The 21,275-nt window shown below is 43.4% G+C and overlaps 1 protein-coding gene and 1 non-coding gene across 3 annotated transcripts in view; one reads left to right on the top strand and one right to left on the bottom strand.

Moving 5' to 3' along the window:
* The window catches only part of LOC126163166 (brain-specific angiogenesis inhibitor 1-associated protein 2-like), a 991,817-nt gene that overhangs the window by 599,788 nt on the left and 370,754 nt on the right, over positions 1 to 21,275 (top strand). The gene's annotated exons all lie outside the window — the stretch shown is intronic.
* Positions 4,402 to 4,476, bottom strand: Trnas-uga (transfer RNA serine (anticodon UGA)). Its single transcript has one exon. It is a non-coding gene; the product is annotated as a tRNA-Ser (tRNA).

Raw genomic sequence — 21,275 nt, 5'->3', positions numbered from 1 at the left:
AAGGCGCGAGCACGGAGCAGCGCGAGCACGCTACCCCCCACTACCGGACCAGAGCGGAGAGTGGGGAAAGTCACGTGGGGCACACAACAGCTGCCGCCAGTCAATGTACGAGGGCAGTTCAATACGTAATGCAACACTTTTTTTTTCTCGGCCAATTTTGGTTGAAAAAACCGGAAATTTCTTGTGGAATATTTTCAAACATTCCCGCTTCGTCTCGTATAGTTTCATTGACTTCCGACAGGTGGCAGCGCTGTACGGAGCTGTTAAAATGGCGTCTCTAACGGATGTGCATTGCAAACAACGGGCAGTGATCGAGTTTCTTTTGGCGGAAAACCAGGGCATCTCAGATATTCATAGGCGCTTGCAGAATGTCTACAGTGATCTGGCAGTGGACAAAAGCACGGTCAGTCGTTGGGCAAAGCGTGTGTCATCATCGCCGCAAGGTCAAGCAAGACTGTCTGATCTCCCGCGTGCGGGCCGGCCGTGCACAGCTGTGACTCCTGCAATGGCGGAGCGTGCGAACACACTCGTTCGAGATGATCGACGGATCACCATCAAACAACTCAGTGCTCAACTTGACATCTCTGTTGGTAGTGCTGTCACAATTGTTCACCAGTTGGGATATTCAAAGGTTTGTTCCCGCTGGGTCCCTCGTTGTCTAACAGAACACCATAAAGAGCAAAGGAGAACCATCTGTGCGGAATTGCTTGCTCGTCATGTGGCTGAGGGTGACAATTTCTTGTCAAAGATTGTTACAGGTGATGAAACATGGGTTCATCACTTCGAACCTGAAACAAAACGGCAATCAATGGAGTGGCGCCACACCCACTCCCCTACCAAGAAAAAGTTTAAAGCCATACCCTCAGTCGGTAAAGTCACGGTTACAGTCTTCTGGGACGCTGAAGGGGTTATTCTGTTCGATGTCCTTCCCCATGGTCAAACGATCAACTCTGAAGTGTATTGTGCTACTCTTCAGAAATTGAAGAAACGACTTCAGCGTGTTCGTAGGCACAAAAATCTGAACGAACTTCTCCTTCTTCATGACAACGCAAGACCTCACACAAGTCTTCGCACCCGAGAGGAGCTCACAAAACTTCAGTGGACTGTTCTTCCTCATGCACCCTACAGCCCCGATCTCGCACCGTCGGATTTCCATATGTTTGGCCCAATGAAGGACGCAATCCGTGGGAGGCACTACGCGGATGATGAAGAAGTTATTGATGCAGTACGACGTTGGCTCCAACATAGACCAGTGGAATGGTACCGTGCAGGCATACAGGCCCTCATTTCAAGGTGACGTAAGGCCGTAGCATTGAATGGAGATTACGTTGAAAAATAGTGTTGTGTAGCTAAAAGATTGGGGAATAACCTGGTGTATTTCAATGCTGAATAAAACAACCCCTGTTTCAGAAAAAAAATGTGTTGCATTACTTATTGAACTGCCCTCGTAAATCCGCGGCCACCTGCGGGGATATCACTCACGAATTATTACTGCGACAAATGAAACAAATAAAGGAGAATGTACACGTGCCACATTATTTTATTAGTTTACTGTATGCCTCTACATTCGCATTAATTTGTGAACTGTTACACAATCTTGTACTTTTTGACCTTTACAATTGCGTCTATGTTCGGAGTAATTGTTCTTGTGCATTTTTGGCGCAGCGTGCAGTTTAAATTTCGATCAGACAATGCGTTTCTCAGGCGCGTCTTGTTACATTTCACTGCAGAGAACAGTTGTTCACAAACATACGTGGAACCGAACATTGATATTATTGTGGCCGCCAGCTTGTGCAAACGAGGAAATCTATCCTGAGGGAAGTGTCTGTAGAATTCCAAAATGTTTTTCTTGTTCTGAAATTTGTCTCTGTATTCTCTGTCACACTGCAGGTCAATAATTTCTTCCTGCAGCTCAGGACGAATCTCTTAAATATTCGCTGAATATGGAGAGAACAGATCAAAATCACTGTCTAGTGCTGTCAGATCTTGAAAGCGCTGATCAACTTAACTATGTGAATAACGTTCACAGTGTTTGTGAACATCTTGCGTGGATGATAATTTAGGAATATGAGCTAGGTTTCCTGTTTCCAGCTGACTCACCCAAAGTGTCAATTTCATTTTAAAAGCTCGTATTCGATCTATGAAATGAGTAATTAGCAGATATTTACCTTGTAGCAAAATGTTCAAATCATTCAGATGGCTAGTTAAATCTGCTAAGGACGCGAGATCACAAACGTGCGCGCGCATTTCCCCTCCCTCCCTACTCCGCGACCTTGCACCTGCTCGCGAGCACGTGCCTGAGCAGACGCGAGTACTCGCGCTCAAAACCGGCCAGTTGTTAAGCCCTGTCATAGTGTACAACAAAAGTGATAGACCTGCTGTCACCATTCTCAAAAGTAATAGAAGCAATTATGAAAGACAGATTAATGAATTACCTGAGTAAATACAATGTTTGAGGCGAATCAGAGTTTAGTTTACGAAGTGGCAAAAATACAGAGTCAGCCATAGTACAATTCACAAAAGTTGTACTTGATGCTCTTGACAGAGATGAGTGTGTCGCTGGCATATTTTTGGATCTTTCTAAGGCCTTTCACACTCGACCACAAGATTCTGTTAAATAAATTAGAAGCATTAGTAATAAGAGGGGTAGCGAATGACTGGTTTCGATCATACCTAGCAGATAGGGTACAAAGAGTAGAGTTAACGCATACTTCAAATAGATCTAAACATTTACTAAAACACTTATGAGAACCAAAATACATTAATATACGGGTTCCGGAGGGTAGCATATTAGCACGAATATTATTCCTGATATACATCAATGCCTTTCCCAGTAGTGTTATTCATGGTGATAAAATTCTCTTCAGTAATGACAGCAATATTATAGTCACTAAGAAAACAAGAGAACTCCTTGCAGAGAAAGCAAATGAAACTCTCAAGGAAGTTTACGATTGGTCAGTAAGCAATAAAGTGACACTGAACATAAAGAAAATTAATGCCATTAATTTCAGTTTGAAGAAGGAAAATCACAATGTTAAATTAAGTGTAGATGGCATCTATATAGTCAGGCAGCAGTAGCCGAACGAGACAGACGCAGCAACAGGGAAGTAACCGCATTTCTCATTTACGAGTTGCTAATCAGGAGCGAATTTCATTATATCATCTGTGTGCTTTAATAGTTCAGTTTTTTGTGTTTCTGCGTGTAAATTTAATATCTAATAGCCACAGCTTTTACTTACATACTATTCATATGTACACTCAATTCTTAGCTATGGTATTCTTTTTTGGGGAACAAATGCACAAAATATGAACACAATTTTCAAACTCCAGAAAACAGCCGTAAGAATAATAACCAAAAATACTATTCGAGCTCATTGTAAAGATCTCTTCTAAACACTGGGGATTTTAACTGCATCATGTGAGTACATTTACCAGTTAGTTGTACACAACAAAAATAACATTGGTAATTACGGCACAAACAGCTCTGTCCATGACCATGGAACAAGAGCGAGACTCAACGTACATTTACCAAGAAAAAATAAACATAAAACATAAAACAGCGTTTTCTACCAAGGAATAAAACTGCACAATAAATTAAAAAAAGAGATTAAAGAAATTGCAAAAATACACTTATTTAAAAAGGCAACTAAAAATTACCTGTCATGCAATACGTTTTATACATTGAAGGATTACTTAGACAAAACAGAGTAGGGGTTTGGTTAAAAAGAGTTATGCAAATAAATGATAATAATGATTATAAAACATCCAAAATTCCACATAACACCTTCACACTATGTTAGTTTCCTTCTTTTTTCCTTTTCTAGAAAAACTTACCCCCAAGATACGCATAGCACAATACTAAACCTCTTTCTCTTTCTGAGCTCAACATCTCACTCATTATGGAGGGATGGTGACTCAGTTTTTCAAGATAATAAATGGGAAGTTGCAGTACAGAAAATGGTCCAGACTTCACCAGTGTGTGTGTGTGTGTGTGTGTGTGTGTGTGTGTAGTGAGTGAAGTGTTATGAAACAATGTGTGTATAGTGTGTGCAGTGACTCAACAGTCCAGTTACTGAAACTTCATGGCAGATTAAAACTGTGTGCCCGACCGAGACTCGAACTCGGGACCTTTGCCTTTCGCGGGCAAGTGCTCTACCATCTGAGCTACCGAAGCACGACTCACGCCCGGTACTCACAGCTTTACTTCTGCCAGTATCTCGTCTCCTACCTTCCAAACTTTACAGAAGCTCTCCTGCGAACCTTGCAGAACTAGCACTCCTGAAAGAAAGGATATTGCGGAGATATGGCTTAGCCACAGCCTGGGGGATGTTTCCAGAATGAGATTTTCACTCTGCAGCGGAGTGTGCGCTGATATGAAACTTCCTGGCAGATTAAAACTGTGTGCCCGACCGAGACTCGAACTCGGGACCTTTGCCTTTCACGGGCAAGTGCTCTACCAACTGAGCTACCGAAGCACGACTCACGCCCTGCTGGCGGAAGTAAAGCTGTGAGTACCGGGCGTGAGTCGTGCTTCGGTAGCTCTGTTGGTAGAGCACTTGCCCGCGAAAGGCAAAGGTCCCGAGTTCGAGTCTCGGTCGGGCACACAGTTTTAATCTGCCAGGAAGTTTCATATCAGCGCACACTCCGCTGCAGAGTGAAAATCTCATTCTGGAATCCATTTACTGTCTTAACGCAGAAATGGACTGATTTATGCGATATCCAAAAGGGTATGGTCATTGGCTTTAGGACAAGGGTGGAAGCATTTCCGAAACAGCTCAGTTTATTAAAATGTTCGTGTACCGCCTTGGTTAAACTATACCGTGCCAAATCACTGTTGTGCACAAAGAGCGATAGCTGACTGTGGTCAGCGAAGGCTGCGGAGATTTGTAAGGGGCGAATAGACTTGCAGCTGTTGAGAAAGTGACCAACCGCATGAACCAAGGTGCTACCAACAGTGTCTCCTAAACGACCGTTCAGCAAATGTTGTTGCCTATGGGCCTCCGCGGCCGACGCCTCTTTCATGCAGCTATGCTGAAAACTGCTCATTGGTGACGAAAGCTTGAATGTTCACACCAGTACTGCATCTTGACGTCCACTGAGGGGTGGCATTTCCAGACGAATCACACTTTTTGCTCCATCAGACAGATGGTCGACGGCGTGTACGGCTCGAAACGCCTGAAAGCAGACACCCTGCAACAAACTTTAGGAGGGTCTAGGCAAGAGGGCATTCCCTTGGCGATCCCATCATTCTGCAAGGCACAGTGGATCAACACAAGCATGCACCTACCCTTGAGGACCATGGCGACCTCTACATCCAGTTTGTCTTTCCTCGTCACGATGGCATATACCAGAAGAACAACGAAAAGTGTCACACAGACAGAACTCGCGGTGTATGTGGTTGCTTCGAAGGGCACCACGATGAGTTAACCGTACTCCCCTGGCCAACTAACTCCCCAGATCTAAACGCAATGGAGAATCAGTTTGCGCCCTGGATCCTCAACCAAGAAACATAGCGCAACTGGTCATGTCACACGAGTTGGCATGGCTCCACATCCCTACTGATTTGAGGGATGGGACCAAATAGCAAGGTCATCGGTTCCATCGGATTAGGGATGGATGGGGAAGGAAGTCGGCCGTGGTTTTTCATAGGAAACAACCTGGGATTTGCCTAAAGCAAAACCTAAATTAGAATGCCCCGTCTCAGGTCAATGCGCCCCCAGGATCGGTCCACACCCCTGTTGGCACCTTGTAGAATTTCACAGACACGCTTTCTGCAAGTCTCGCAGCAGTCCAATTGCAAAAGGTGGTTATTCAAGCTGCAAGACGTGTATATTTCTATTGTCTATTGTCTAACCACAATTTGTGAAAGATGTTTATATTTTATTAATAGGATTAAGTACGAATAATTAATATTTGTTATGTTGGAAATAATTGTGGTAGCAGGAAATGACTGCACCAAAGTATTGTTGGCAGGAGAGACCGCACGTTCATATAATTTTAGAAAGGGCGGGAGAGACCGCGTATGGATACATCTTAAGAAAAGAGCGGGAAAGACCGCGCATTGATACATTTTGTAATGGCAGCAGGGATTGTCTGCACCAGAAAGTATTGTTGGCGTTCGTAGTCAGTCAGTAGTAAGCGAGATGTGAAGCAAGTCGGTAGCAGGTCTGAAGCGAGAGGTTGAGAGAAGCGGCGTGCCTGCCAGCCGCCAGCTATGATTTACAAGAGATTATAAACGGATGTACAGAGACATCAGCTAACTATTATCATAAGATGAACTAATATTACTGAATTATTTTTTTGAGAAACTCAAAACTACTGAAGGTATGTGCGCAATGCTAGTTGTAAGATTATTGTAAAAAGTAAGACCCATTTCAACGTTTCTAAAATCATTTCATTACCAACAGTAAATATCTGAAGCGTTTTCAGAATATAATTAATTTTGCCACCAATATTGCATCATTGATTATAATCCATCCCAAAAACCATCAACGTAAAACTTTGGAAAAGTTTATTGTTGTCAAGAAAAAGTTTGACTATGAATTACGTAACTTCATTCAAATTTGTTAAAGAATAACGTCAGCTTTGCTATTAAAGAATAACGTCAGCTTTGGTAATAAATACAGCCACTTATTATGACAGCCCACCATCAGCTGATAGAGTATAGTAAGACAGAGTAAGTATATTCATGTTGTAGTTCGATGTAGCAGTCAGATGGCGATCCAGTAACAGTAAAAAAGGTAAGGAACAGTTTTGGGTTATTGCAGGTAATGACTGAGGGTCACGACGACGAGACATTCTGTGTTTCGTCGAAGTAATCAGAAAATCAGTTTTAATAAGCAGCAATTAAATTTGTATGAGAAGATTGAGAAAGAGAATAAATTTCAAAGGGGAGATTTAATTTGTTATTATTAAGCAAGAGATAGATATCCTAAAGGAAGGTTTCATAGGTTATTGTAGAAGAGAAGGTTGAAAGGTCTCTGTTGGATTCCTTTCGTGTTAATTTCTTAAAACGGTTGTCATTTACGGCATACATTCCACTTCTAAATTTACTGTGTTTCTGACTATCTGGGAGGAGACTGAGCAGTGGAACGTTTTACTTTTACACCTAACTAGGAACGACCTCTCACACTACTACATTTTAAAACACAGTTTATATGTAATTCGTGTCACACAGTCTCATACGGAACCTGCATCCGCTTTCTTTTATATATATGATAAGATACTGTCATCCCCCTTCCCTTCTGTGTGAAAGGATGAAGATCAAATGTATTTCTAGTTGCATGCTTGAGGGTAGCAGACAAGCCTGTCTGCTAGAGAACAGTAGGACCAACGTCAGAACAGGTAGCACGCTTCATAAAAGCAAAGAGGTTTCTATTCTTAGTATGGTCCTGTCCGTCCCTTGTCATGTTGGTATAGGAAGCTGCCTCTCTGGTCACTTCCGTTTTGCATCTGGAAGCACCCTTGGTAGGGGCCCACGGGCAGTCTGTCTGCGGCGAGCGTCTGAAGTGGTAAGATCTCAGGCTAAGCACGTCTCTGCTAAGTCCGTAGGACAATGGATTTCTCAAGTTCAGCCTAACTGAAAATTTAATCACCTTTATTTCAGGTTTAGATCTAAAATATCTAACGTTATCTTAAATTGCAACGCAGTGTAATTCGAGTGTGAAGTTCAGAATATCTTCCAGTAGTTGCTTTGTCGCTACTTCGTGAGTAAAGTGGAACCACGAGTTGATGATCTGTAACTGTAACTAAGATCATCAATCTTAAATGCGTATGTGCGTGAGATTATAACGTCTCGTGTTGACAATATTTTTCAATATAGCAACTTTTCTTTATGTTCAACCCACGTGCGGTGTACTTTGTGAGACCAGTACCACGTGCTTATACAATTGTTTGACCCATCAGGTTAATAGTAAGACGATAGTAACCAGTTCAAGGTTTTTCTTTTGTAAATTGCGTTTCGACGTAATTTATTTTAACTATCAAAATTATTGTGGAGTTACATTCTTTGTGTAAACCAAGTTGACCACGTGAAGCATGTGGTGTAATCATCAAAGTAGCCCTCAGCTATTCTTTTCGGGAAGATTTCACAGAGAGTTAGTGTGAATTCAGTATACCAGTGTGTGGTAATTTCATGACGGACAGGATTGCACTACGAACGTAACTTCTTTGGGTGAAAATTGAATCGGTTGTTTGTGGTTAATTTCCTCTTGCATATGTTTCAACGTTCTTCGTGTGTTATTTTATGAATGCAGTGTTGTATGCAGTCTCCCAATCTTGGCTCCATATTTGATGTGTTCCGTAAGATTACAAACTCACATTTCCACAATCCTAAATAAGGCACCAGTTTAGTTATGAATCAGGTGTAATATGCTGAAATTTTAACGGAACAACGATCAGTGTTAAAATAAATGTCCAAATATAAACTGATTTATTTCTTTTTATTTAAATTTTCTTATACATACATACATATATATATATATATATATATATATATATATATATATATATATATCACCGGTTATCGTAAGATGACTACTAAAATATTATAATTAATGTTAGTCTGGTTGAGAATTTGGTAAGCTAGGCTGGTGAAACAGTTGCTCAGTAATGCAAGGATAACTTCCCCAGATAGCTCACAGCTTTTAACCCGCTTTTATTGTCTTGAATATCAGCACCGCTTTGAGAACAAATTAATGCGTCAACATTACAAGGTTGCGTAACAAAAGAGATATACAGGGTGTTACAAAAAGGTACGGCCGAACTTTCAGGAAACATTCCTCACACACAAAGAAAGAAAATATGTTACGTGGACATGTGTCCGGAAACGCTTACTTTCCATGTTAGAGCTCATTTTATTACTTCTCTTCAAATCACATTAATCATGGAATGGAAACACACAGCAACAGAACGTACCAGCGTCACTTCACTTTGTTACAGGAAATGTTCAAAATGTCCTCCGTTAGCGAGGATACATGCATCCACCCTCCGTCGCATGGAATCCCTGATGCGCTGATGCAGCCCTGAAGAATAGCGTATTGTATCACAGCCGTCCACAATACGAGCACGAAGAGTCTCTACATTTGGTACCGGGATTGCGTAGACAAGAGCTTTCAAATGCCCCCAGAAATGAAAGTCAAGAGGGTTGAGGTCAGGAGAGCGTAGAGGCCATGGAATTGGTCCGCCTCTACCAATCCATCGGTCACCGAATCTGTTGTTGAGAAGCGTACGAACACTTCGACTGAAATGTGCAGGAGCTCCATCGTGCATGAACCACATGTTGTGTCGTACTTGTAAAGGCACATGTTCTAGCAGCACAGGAAGAGTATCCCGTATGAAATCATGATAACGTGCTCCATTGAGCGTAGGTATAAGAAACTAAAATGAGCTCTAACATGGAAATTAAGCGTTTCCGGACACATGTCCACATAACATCATTTCTTTATTTGTGTGTGAGGAATGTTTCCTGAAAGTTTGGCCGTACCTTTTTGTAACACCCTGTAAAGGAGACAGGAAGGTTTCTGTTGTGAATTGGCAGGAGTCAATTCACGGAGTTTGGAGGAAGCAGAAAGGCACGCGTTTAAGCTCACGCAGGCTGGCGTGAGGTCTGGAAAATGACAAGGAATTATAGTTGCCAAAAATAGTACATAGCTTCTGGAATACTTAACTTTAATCTATAACTGGAGAACATCGCTCTTGATGATACATAATTACAATCTCAATATAAACTGGTAATGGCGCCTTGCTAGGTCGTAGCAAATGACGTAGCTGAAGGCTATGCTAACTATCGTCTCGGCAAATGAGAGCGTATTTGTCAGTCTAGCTTCGCTAGCAAAGTCGGCTGTACAACTGGTGCGAGTGCTAGGAAGTGTCTCTAGACCTGCCGTGTGGCGGCGCTCGGTCTGCAATCACTGACAGTGGCGACACGCGGGTCCGACGTATACTAGCGGACCGCGGCCGATTTAAAGGCTACCACCTAGCAAGTGTGGTGTCTGGCGGTGACACCACAGTTTCAAAGCTTCTGACAGGTAGTTACATTAACGTGACTGGACAGTGTGTTTTTTTCTGGTGTGCTTGTTGAACACGCTACCTTTTATGCACTGTCCGTTCTCCGAGCTTTCTATACGGACTCCCTACACTCTTACGGAGCGAACCACGTCACATTCGTTGTTTACAGGAGTGGGCTACGACCTAGGCTTGTTGTCGCACGAGCCGAATAGCGACACGGCGGAGAAGGGGTACTCGGCCGTGAGGCGGTTTTGCGCCCCCGCACGGCGCTGGCGTGAAACGGCGGCGTTGTTTCCGGCTGGCGGGCGCGCCGAACGCGTGGGACCGCGCACAGCTGTCATCACACTGGCCTCCATTACAAATTACAATGCGCGCTCGCGCCGTTTATTCACCGAGGATAACAGCGCCCCGGAGGCCGGATGGAAATCACTTGTTACTACTGGTGTCACACTAATTAACTTGTACACTCACTTCCGGCGGGCCGCTGTGTTTCTTCCACTTCATCGAGCTGGCTGTTTAGTTGCCCAGCAGTAAAAAAATACGATAAGAGGTGAGAGAGAGAGAGAGAGAAATCCGGCCTAGTAATTTTCAGTGCTTTACTGTAATCCCCTAACTGAGTATAGGGATATACTATACGATCTGCGTCCAGTAGTATCGGCTCATGGTACCAGTTCCGAAGGTGTTGAGAGTCGGAAGTTGGATTTCACAGGAGGCAGGTGTTTTCCTGAGTGTCATATCAATAAACAGTGACACTGCAAGAAAACCACGCCCACAGATAAAATAACAAAAATGGTTCAAATGGCTCTGAGCACTATGGGACTTAACTTCTTTGGTCATCAGTCCCCTAGAACTTAAACCTAACTAACCTAAGGACATCACACACATCCCTGCCCGAGGCAAGATTCGAACCTGCGACGGTAGTTGTCGCGCGGTTCCAGACTGTAGCGCCTAGAATAGCTCGGCGACTACGGCCGGCAATAAAATGTCGTTCATCTCCAGAAGTATTAAACTAACGAGACTAATTGTTGCGCCAGACCAGAATTTAGAAATCATTCACCTACAACTACATCTACCTGGGTTTGTGGACAAAGCTTCCATCATTATGAATGGAGAAACACAAGACACTTTTGTAATATTCTACGATACATATTATTTTACTAATCGCTGCCGCCTAAGTGGCCGAGCGGTTCTAGGCGCTACAGTCTGGAACCGAGCGACCGCTACGGTCGCAGATTCGAATTCTGCCTCGGGCATGGATGTGTGTGATATCCTTAGGCTAGTTAGGTTCTAGGATACTGATGACCTCAGATTTTAACTCCCATAGTGCTCAGAGCCATTTGAACCATTTGAACGATCGGTTTTCAGCTCTTACGCCATCGTCAGATACAAAGATAATTATATGGCTCTGAGCACTATGGGACTTAACTTCTGAGGTCACCAGCCCCTAGAACTTAGAACTACTTAAACCTAACCAACCTAAGGACATCACAGACATCCATGCCCGAGGCATGATTCGAACCAGCGACCGTAGTGGTCGCACGGTTCCAGACTGTAGCGCCTAGAACCGCTCGGCCACAACGGCCGGATAATTATATATGGGTGTGAAACAAGGCCACAATTACATGGTGTAAGATGAAGTCTTACCTAACATCCGCAAAGGAAGGAAGATGAACTACCTTGAAATAACGGAAATTAAGAAAGATATGTGCACTTGTCGAAGTTCAGTATTGAATTATCAGACACAATTCCCTTAATCGCCACTTCTAACTGTAGATACCACTAATAAGAATGCCAAGCAAATCACTTTGTAAATTACGCTTTCCACTGACTTGCTCCATTTTTTCACTGTATTCCAGTTATCGTAGTTCCACTTGCCTTGTTAAAAATATTTTACGAGAGCACGCTGAAAAGTAATACCTTCGACTTTTGATTTGAAAGCACTTAAATCTTTTTTAAATAAAATAAACGTTATTAGCATTCTACATCTTTATTCTTCCTGTTTATATACACTGGTGGTTCAGATCGGTCTGAGCACTATGGGACTTCACATCTGAGGTCATCAGCCCCTAGAACTTAGAACTACTTAAACCTAACTAACCTAAGGACATCACACACACCCATGCCCGAGGCAGGATTCGAACCTGCGACCGTAGCAGCAGCGCGGTTCCGGACTGAAGTGCCTAGAACAGCTCGGCCACCGCGGCCGGCTTACACTGATGAGGCAAGGCATTGTGACTACCTTCTCACGAAATTCCAATCACCAACTTTCTCTTCCGAATGCGAAAATATTTCGTTGGCACCGACCTACGTAGGGAGGAACGATCACCACGATAAAATAAGGGAAATCAGAGCTCGTACGGAAAGATGTAGGTGTTCATTCTTCCCACGCGCTGTACGAGATTGGAATAATAGAGAATTGTGAAGGTGGTTAGATGAACCCTCTGCCAGGCACTTAAATGTGTTTCGCAGAGTATCCGTGTAGATCTAGATGTAGATGTAGATCTTAGTAGCTATTTGGAACGAAATACATCATCGATCTGCGTCTCAGGTATCGGACCGTTTGTGGTAGGTTTACGGAGGTATGTGGCATTAGATGTCTACGTACAGGTTATGTAAGTCGCGTAAATAACGGGTCACTGTTCTGCATACGCGATAATGGTGCCCAACAGCGGCCCAGATGGGTTCCATAGGATTTACACAAGGTGAATTTGGTCTCCGAGACGTTTCATGAGTTTACTATAGTGCTTCTCAAACCGCTGTAGCACGGTTCTGGTTCAGAGACACGGGCAATTACACTGCTAAAAGAGTGTAACCTCCCCCTCACTTATCGACCTTAACGACAGTGAAAAATTAAACCGCGTGTACCTAATGGAAATTTGGGAAAAGCAATCGTCACCGAAGTTAATCTGTCGGTAAAGAGGGAGGAAAGGGTTACATCTAAATGAAATGAAAAATGCAAATGAAACTGGTGGAAATTAATTTTGAAAAGGGGTGAACTTAATAAAGGAAGTAAATGTGCGGCCGTTACGTTAACAATTAACTAGCGGTAATTAGATATTTGAGATTTGGGGGAAATTACAGTCGCCAGTCCTAAGGACAATTACTATAGTAACTGAAAAAGAAAGGTTATTACACATACAATTAGCACTAGAAGCGTGGCAACTGAAGGTTAACACGTGTAGGGTGAAAACTGAAAGTTTGTCAGAAGTAATAAATTTCGCTACACTCTGACTTAATTTAGCAAACGAATTAATAAAACCGGAAAATCGAAAGTTAATTTAGTGACTGAAGTTAATAGTGAGCTTTCTTTCTGAAGCACATCGAAATTCAGTAAAATACAGTTAGTCTTGGACTACCTCAACAATCATTTCAAAAGCTACTTGAATCTACGCAATTTAGAAATAAGAGATTTGACTTTGAACTGGAATTAAATGATTCTGAACAATTAACAATAGTAAAATTTAGTACGTACCAAGCTGAGCTGCAGTCACAGGTAACTAAAATACGGTAACAAAACTCGCACTCTTAATTTGTGCTTGTGCAATCTAAATATTGTAGCCAGCTATGAATATCTTAACTGAACTTTGTAATTAAAGCAGTGAAATCGAATTATGTTACTTTAATGCTGGCGTTTGAATTTAAACGACACTCGGGTTCATTTCGGGAAAGGAAGGGACCCTGCTTGGTAGTGCAATTGGGACAATGAGCAACAAAGGTTCATGCTAAGTTGCTGTAATTTTGTGATGCAACAATTTTAAAAGTTTGAAAAGCTGAGGACTGCCATACAGATCTAAAACTTTACGTGCTTCCAGTCTTCCTTGTTGGCTGATTGAAGGTTTGAAGTCGTCGATCGAGGAGGTCGCGACAGTCACTCATTGTCGGCCGTCGCTGTTGCAGAAGCTGGATGTTGGCGCGCCTTCTTCTCGACACGGTCACCAGGCGAAACGGGCTCTTGATGTGCGCCAGCTAATGCTTCCCGTCCGCGACACCAAGTCAGAAACCATCATCGCAAGTCGAGCGCAATTACATGCTGCCCAACCACCGAAAGCGCGGCAACTCGCGGGAGCGTCACACAACACACCTGCTCCAGTGCACCACCCCAGCCAGACTCCCTCTGCACAGTCCGCGCTCCACGCGGCAGAGTTAACACTACCAAAGATCCTAAACACTTTCGTTCTCCACACGTCCTATCGATGTATTCGTTCGATAGTATAGTTTTCCCTAGGCCAGACCCAGCGTATAAATACAAAATAATATTCACAAAACAAATGAATTATACATCGACATAAATGCATATATATATATATATATATATATATATATATATATATATATATATATATACAAAAATAGTAAAACAATTACAATATACAAAGACACAGAAATGTTATATCTTCAGGTAACAAAATAAGGAAAAAAATTTGCAGTGCAATAGAAGGAAATAGGAGGATATGCATTTCCGGCGTTACAAGAGGACATCGAAGTCGGGGGAGACATCAAGAATTAAGGTATGCAGGTAGTTCTCAGCTGTCAGCGTGTTTTCATTAATAGCACAGGTCCCATGCAAGCGCAGGAGAATGTCCCCCAGAGCACAGTACCGCTCCCACCAGCTTGCGTCGGTGGTGCGCTTCCCGTTTCGAGCCGCCGTTCGCCTCGGCGTTTGCGCAGGCGACCGTCAACCTAGGGTAGCAAAATGTGATTGACCCAAAGAGCCGACACGTTTCCATGTTCGACGGTCTAATCCCGATAGTCCCGTGCCCACTGCAATCGTAACTGACGATGTCGTCTACAAGTGAACACTTAGGGGTGGCCTGCTGCGGTGAGTGTACGGTGAATGGTGTACTCCAGAACAGTTGCGCTCTTTCGCAGATATGCCACGGTTCCCCATCTGTCCTACTTTACAGGGGAGACAAGCCTCCGAACCCCATGTTCTGTAAAGAGTCTTTGACGATCAACAATTTAGCGCCAGTGGCAGTTTGAGTGTCGTACCTCTTTCCGTAGATGCTCACGACAGTAGCACGTGAACATTCGACCATCTTCGCCGCTTTCGAGACACTCGCTCACAGGTTGTGCGTAGTATTAGTCTGTCCTTTGTCGAAGTCGCTTATCTCAATTGATTTCTCATTTGTAGCCCATATCGTCACTAGAGTGATCCCTGTCCGTACAGGCACCGCTTGCGTACTTGTTTTACCGCGTCACGTGCCCGCAAAGTCACCGGGCGACGTCCAACTATACGATCGGCGTTGATCATGATGTTTTGACTTATCGTTGCATTTACTTCTCAATATAGTCACCCTGGCGACCAACATATTTCTCCCAATGAGAGACCAGTTTTTTGATGACGCCACTGTAGAATGTTTGACTTTGTTCACGGAGCCACAACCTCACCGCTTCACCACTGTCATTGTGAAGCCTTCTAAAGTGCTCTTTATATTTCGGAAATCGGACGGGTGTAATTCGGGTCTATATGGAAGATGATCGATGACGGGGAACCCAAGGCGTCAGTTCGCTGCAGATGTTGCAGCGCTCTGGCATTGTAGTGCCAAAGGAGGGGGCGCTCCATGTATGGAAGAACTCTCCGAATTCGCAACTCGATTGCAGTACGCTGTTTCTCATGCGTCGGCATAGTTACGTTACACAGTGTCATGTTACTCGCTAAAATTCCGAGCGCTTTAGTGGCAGAAGACTGCAAATATGTACACATGGGGAACGAAGACGTAGAATAACGTTTGTTTTATTTAAAAATTTAAGAGGAGGAGGAGGAGATTAGTGTTTAACGTCCCGTCGACAACGAGGTCATTAGAGACGGAGCGCAAGCTCGGGTAAGGGAAGGATGGGGAAGGAAATCGGCCGTGCCCTTTCAAACGAACCATCCCGGCATTTGCCTGAAGCGATTTAGGGAAATCACGGAAAACCTAAATCAGGATGGCCGGAGACGGGATTGAACCGTCGTCCTCCCGAATGCGAGTCCAGTGTGCTAACCACTGCGCCCCCTCGCTCGGTAAAAATTTAAGAGTTTTCACTAAAAAATTCAGAGGCATTACTTTTCAGCACCCCTCGTACATTGTGGAAGTAATTTTTACATTTTTCAGTGTTCAGTCTGACTTCTTACATCGCACCTGTATTGAAACGTTTAAGGAGTACATTAGCTTGTTCAGTGATGCCCTTGGAACATGTCACGAAAATTTTACTGTATATAGTTCATTATTTTCCTCTTAGAAAATTTGTTGTAATTAGTCAAGTAATTAAATATTAAACTTGTCACATATTCCATCTAATCTAATGCAATCGCACTGTTTTAAAATCTTTGATTCCACAAAGTTTCACAGCCTTACATTTATCTTTCTACATGTCTGTTGCTTAGCAGCTGAAAACTGATTTGCAAAATAGTAAATATTGTAGACGGGGGTGAATCCAAGGGGACGGGAGGTTTAAGGGCTGCAACCGCTCCCCAATCCCGGCCCCAGAATTACACTGTTTCTTATTAATTTCCAAAAAAGAAAAAACAACGTCACTTTCACCCTCAATGGTATCGAAAATTTTCTCGCTACTATAGCCGGTATTATAATCGATTAAGAAAGTGTCCTCCGTTTAATCTACAGAATCTGGAGACAGCCCAGAGCAAAGTCCTGGGTTCGATTCTGATTGTAGAAGCCGGCCACTGTGGCCGAGCGGTTCTAGGCGCTTCAGTCCGGAACCGCGCTGCTTTTACGGTCGCAGCTAGAATCCTGCCTCGGGCATGGATGTGTGTGATGTCCTTAGGTTAGTTAGGTTTAATTAGTTCTAAGTTCTAGGCGACTGATGCCCTCAGATTGTGCTTAGAGCCATTTGAACTATTTTATTGTATAATGTTACACCAGTTCCGGTGTTTTTTGTCATTCGTGATGTATAAAGTATTCTACGAAGGAACGCAAGACCTTCTTTTTCGGACATTGGAAGCCGGATCTGGCGCTACACAATAGTCACGGACACAGACCGCCGAAATGGCTAGGAAATGATATCTTACAGTTCGTTTGAATCACAACAACGCATAAGTGTGTATCAAAGTATGAGGACCGGTAGTAAAATGCGATATTGAGAGTCCCTTGCTCTGAACGTCTCTGGGACTACGGCTTACATCAGGTGCAACAATGTCCCACTGCAGACAAGCGTAGGTAGATAGGTGGTTAGTGTTTAACGTCCCGTCGACAACGAGGTCATTAGAGACGGAGCCCAAGCTCGGGTTAGGGAAGGATTGGGAAGGAAATCGGCCGTGCCCTTTCAAAGGAACCATCCCGGCATTTGCCTGAAACGATTTAGGGAAATCACGGAAAACCTAAATCAGGATGGTTGGAGACGGTATTGAACCGTCGTCCTCCCGAATGCGAGTCCAGTGTCTAACCACTGCGCCACCTCGCTCGGTGCTGATAAGGACTTCATAAACGAAGCACTCATTCAGGTTGTCAAAAAGTGGAGGAAAGTCTTTTCCGGCAACTTTGACATCAATTCGAAGGACTACACAATTAAAGATAGACCAGCAATGAAACTGTACCAACACCGACTCAAAGGAAGGCCTCGGCGCTTGTTCGTGACGTCACGTCAGCAAGGCACGGCCAACGCCAGGTCTGTTGCAGGCATACTCATAATGGTGGTGTCTCCCTCTCTGACACAGGAAAATGTGAAACTATTGGCGGTAGTTGACCAACAGACATTGTTCTGAGAGATTTCTGCAATCAATTAATTGTGCAATTCATTCCACTTCTAAACAAATAGTGTACTCCTGAACTTAAATTTCCACCTGTTTTAAGGATTGACATACAAAAACAACTTCATGGTCCAGCAGCAACAGAATTCGTGCTTCTTTACCTTATTTGTAAATCTGAGGAAGTTACATTTGTACTGGGTTGCTTTTACAAGAAACTGTGAACATATTGGTGCTCTTCTTTAGGTATCTTGGTTGACTGCGGGGTGAGGAGCACTGAATGTTAATGAAATATCTTGCGATTGTACACGTTTGGGGATGGGGTGGGGGACAGAAGAAGAGGCAAAAGAGAGATACTTGTTTTATCAAATAAAACTTTTTTTATCTTATAAAGTTTCTCCTTTCAGTTACAAGAGGGGAATATTTATCTTTTCTAATGTGCATGTTTGAAAAAGTTTAAGCTCAGCAGTATTTTCGATGTATGAAGCTATTTTGTTTCCTGTTTAGAATTCATTTCGTTGAAAACGGCTGTAATCTAATGACTGGCAACAGTTGGACATTTACACATGTAAATTAGTTCACATTTCGAGTGACGATGTCAAACGAAAATAAATAAATAAAAGAAACGAGTTCATTGTAAGGGGGTTGGGGTAAGTTTCGATAGCAAAATGGATCAAGTAAATATAGTTACTTGAACGTAAAAATTCCGAAGCTTGCTATGGGGCAAAGCATCTTCTCATATTGATCTACATTTGTTTCGACAGGATTCAGTAATACAGAACTATGATCTTCATTTGTAGCTTTACGATAGTAAGAAAACCTTTCATCTAAATAAAACTGCAGAATCCAAAACATTACCAAACATTTTGTCCAAAAATAAGAGATTTATAGTGATAAGCACGCCCAGGCGTTTCTGCCTGCAACAGACCTGCCGTTCGCGGCCGGCCGGATTGACCGAGCGGTTCTAGGCGCTTCAGTCTGGAACCGCGCCACCGCTACGGTCGGAGGTTCGAATCCTGCCTCGGGCATGGATGTGCGTGATGTCCTTAGGTTGGTTATGTTTAAGTGGTCCTAAGTTCTTGGGGACTGATGACCTCCGCTGTTAAGTCCCATAGTGCTCAGAGCCATTTGGACCATTTTGGACCTGACGTGACGTCACCAACAAGCGCCGAGGCCTTCCTTTGAGTCGGTGTTGACTGTACTCGTTATTCCTCTGTTCGAGTCCAGTGCCTGCCTCATGGCGCCTGGTGTGAACTACCGCTGTGATGCATCGCGCTGCTGTACGTAATCATTTCCTTGATCTTGTGGGCGATGTTGTTTCATAAAGGAGCAAACAAGTCGTGTCTTCCGTGCTTTGTATGCAGATCCGGCGTCCACGAGGAAAGCAGGAAGAGAGGAGCTGAACACAGTGGCCGGCCGGTGACAGGTTGCGCAACAGGGGCAGGTGGACCGCAGCGGGAGAAAGTGGAAAGGCCGGTTCCGTACAAAGCTTCATTAATACTCACGCCCGGACCGGATCACTGGGCGGTTTAAGGCTGTCACTGCCGGCGAAGGTTAGCGCTGTCCGTGAAGCAGGGAGCTGCGTTCACGGTTGGCGCACTTCTATTCTTCCCGTTCCGCTGCGTGCATTACTACCATCTACATCTGCGGCGGCGCGCTTCTTTCCGTCCCTTTACGACGGACCTGCACCTACCTGTGAACACTGTCTCAGCAGATCATCAGTAGGAAAGCCGAGTGAAACCTGCTGTACTTCGACGTGAACCAGGCTGCAATTTAAGTCACTAATCTACGTTTCGGGAGAAACACGAAATGAAAGGTTGGAAATTTTGTCCTCAATTAATATATTCTGAAACTTAGGTGAATAAGTACCACTGCCAAGCCCGTGCTAGTCTTAACACAGTCACTCACAATCCCTTTCACACACGTTAGCAAGTTTATGGTGTTGCATTTCACGAAAACGTAATTGCTATAAAAATACTGAGAGTTTTTGATTGATAATGCTCGCCAAATATTAAGTCTGTCGGTACCAAATGCAGTCACAGTTTTTAGTCACCGACCTGCTCAATACGCCACGCGGAATATATGTCTTTTCTCGTCACAAAATTCACTTAAAAATTCCGAAATTTCTACACACACATCCGAATAATTATGCCGTCACCTTCCAACACTTTTGATGTATGAAACACTGCTAGATTCGACAACTTATCGTTTCCATCGGAACTACTAATACACACGTCCGATCTGTTTCATGGCTAGGCTTCGACTCCTTTCTCGAAAATACTCTAAGTCTCCTTTTCCAGCAGAGAAACGCGCGCGAAGAATATTGCTTTACCATTGGTCAGTTTACTCGACAGCCAATAGCAAAACAACACTCTCCCGCGTCAGTCCGCGCTTTTCATCAATGACCAATCGCAAAATAGTAAACCTAACGACTGCACTTTTTACCGACGTAATTATCTAATATGCTAAAGTTTTGCTTATGCATAAAGTTATTTACTATTGTTATTTATACCTGAATTAACTTTCCCTTTACCATAAAATTGCTTTACAAAACTATTCTACAAAAATCCCCTTTGTCCATATCCATACGTCTTCGAAATGTTCCCACACTAAATCCCACTACATAACTCGTTAAACATTTATCTTCATATTAACCCTAAACCACACTCACGCATCATTCATACTGCTAAAACACATTTATAACATTTTACATACACAAAAAGACATAATAACACTTTATGAAAATACTAGAACAGTTTATGAAAAACATTCTATTACTTTAGTGCACTCTAGTGGGCACAATCGAAACTAAATCAGTCCCCTATCCAATATTGTCCTCTATCGGCTGATACATAAAACTACGTGCGCATCCAGTCTCCCGTCACCATCTGTCACTATCCAGCTCTGAGACACATCTCCCACTTAACCGCCTCCAAGGCAGGATCGTTATACGCCTCACATCTACATACTCTGCTTACCATTTGGAGTGCATGGCAGAGGTTTCTTAGCACTGAATTTCACGTTAAGATTCCTTCCATCTGAATTCGCACACGAATCATGCGAATAATGGCTGCTTTAATGACATTCTGCGCGCAGTGATTAATCTGTTGTTTATTTATTTGTCAGAAGTTGAAAATACCGCTACAGTTGTAAGGTCCTTTTATTTAGAACACAACCGGTTATAAATTCGTGCTAAGACACCGAGCGCCACGACGGACGAGTACAGGAAGCGGTGTGTCACCAGCGATCACAGAGCACTGGTAATACACTCGTCCGGCGTGGCGCTCGGGGCCTCAGCACGAAGCTATAACACCTGAAGATGGGCGTAGAAGTACCCGAAACCGGTCTTGTTCTAAATAAAAGAACATTACAACTGTAGCGATATTTTCAAATGGTTCAAATGGCTCTGAGCACTATGCGACTTAACTTCTGAGGTCACTAGTCGCCTAGAACTCAGAACTACTTAAACCTAACTAACGTAAGGACACCACACACATCCATGCCCGAGGCAGGATTCGAACCTGCGACCGTAGCGGTCGCTCGGTTCCAGACTGTAGCGCCTAGAACCGCAAACTCTGGTATGATG

Source organism: Schistocerca cancellata, chromosome 2 (assembly GCF_023864275.1).
Source record: "Schistocerca cancellata isolate TAMUIC-IGC-003103 chromosome 2, iqSchCanc2.1, whole genome shotgun sequence".
NCBI lineage: Eukaryota > Metazoa > Arthropoda > Insecta > Orthoptera > Acrididae > Schistocerca > Schistocerca cancellata.
Note: the sequence above shows the minus strand (reverse complement) of the source record. Positions and strands in the feature narration are given on the sequence as shown.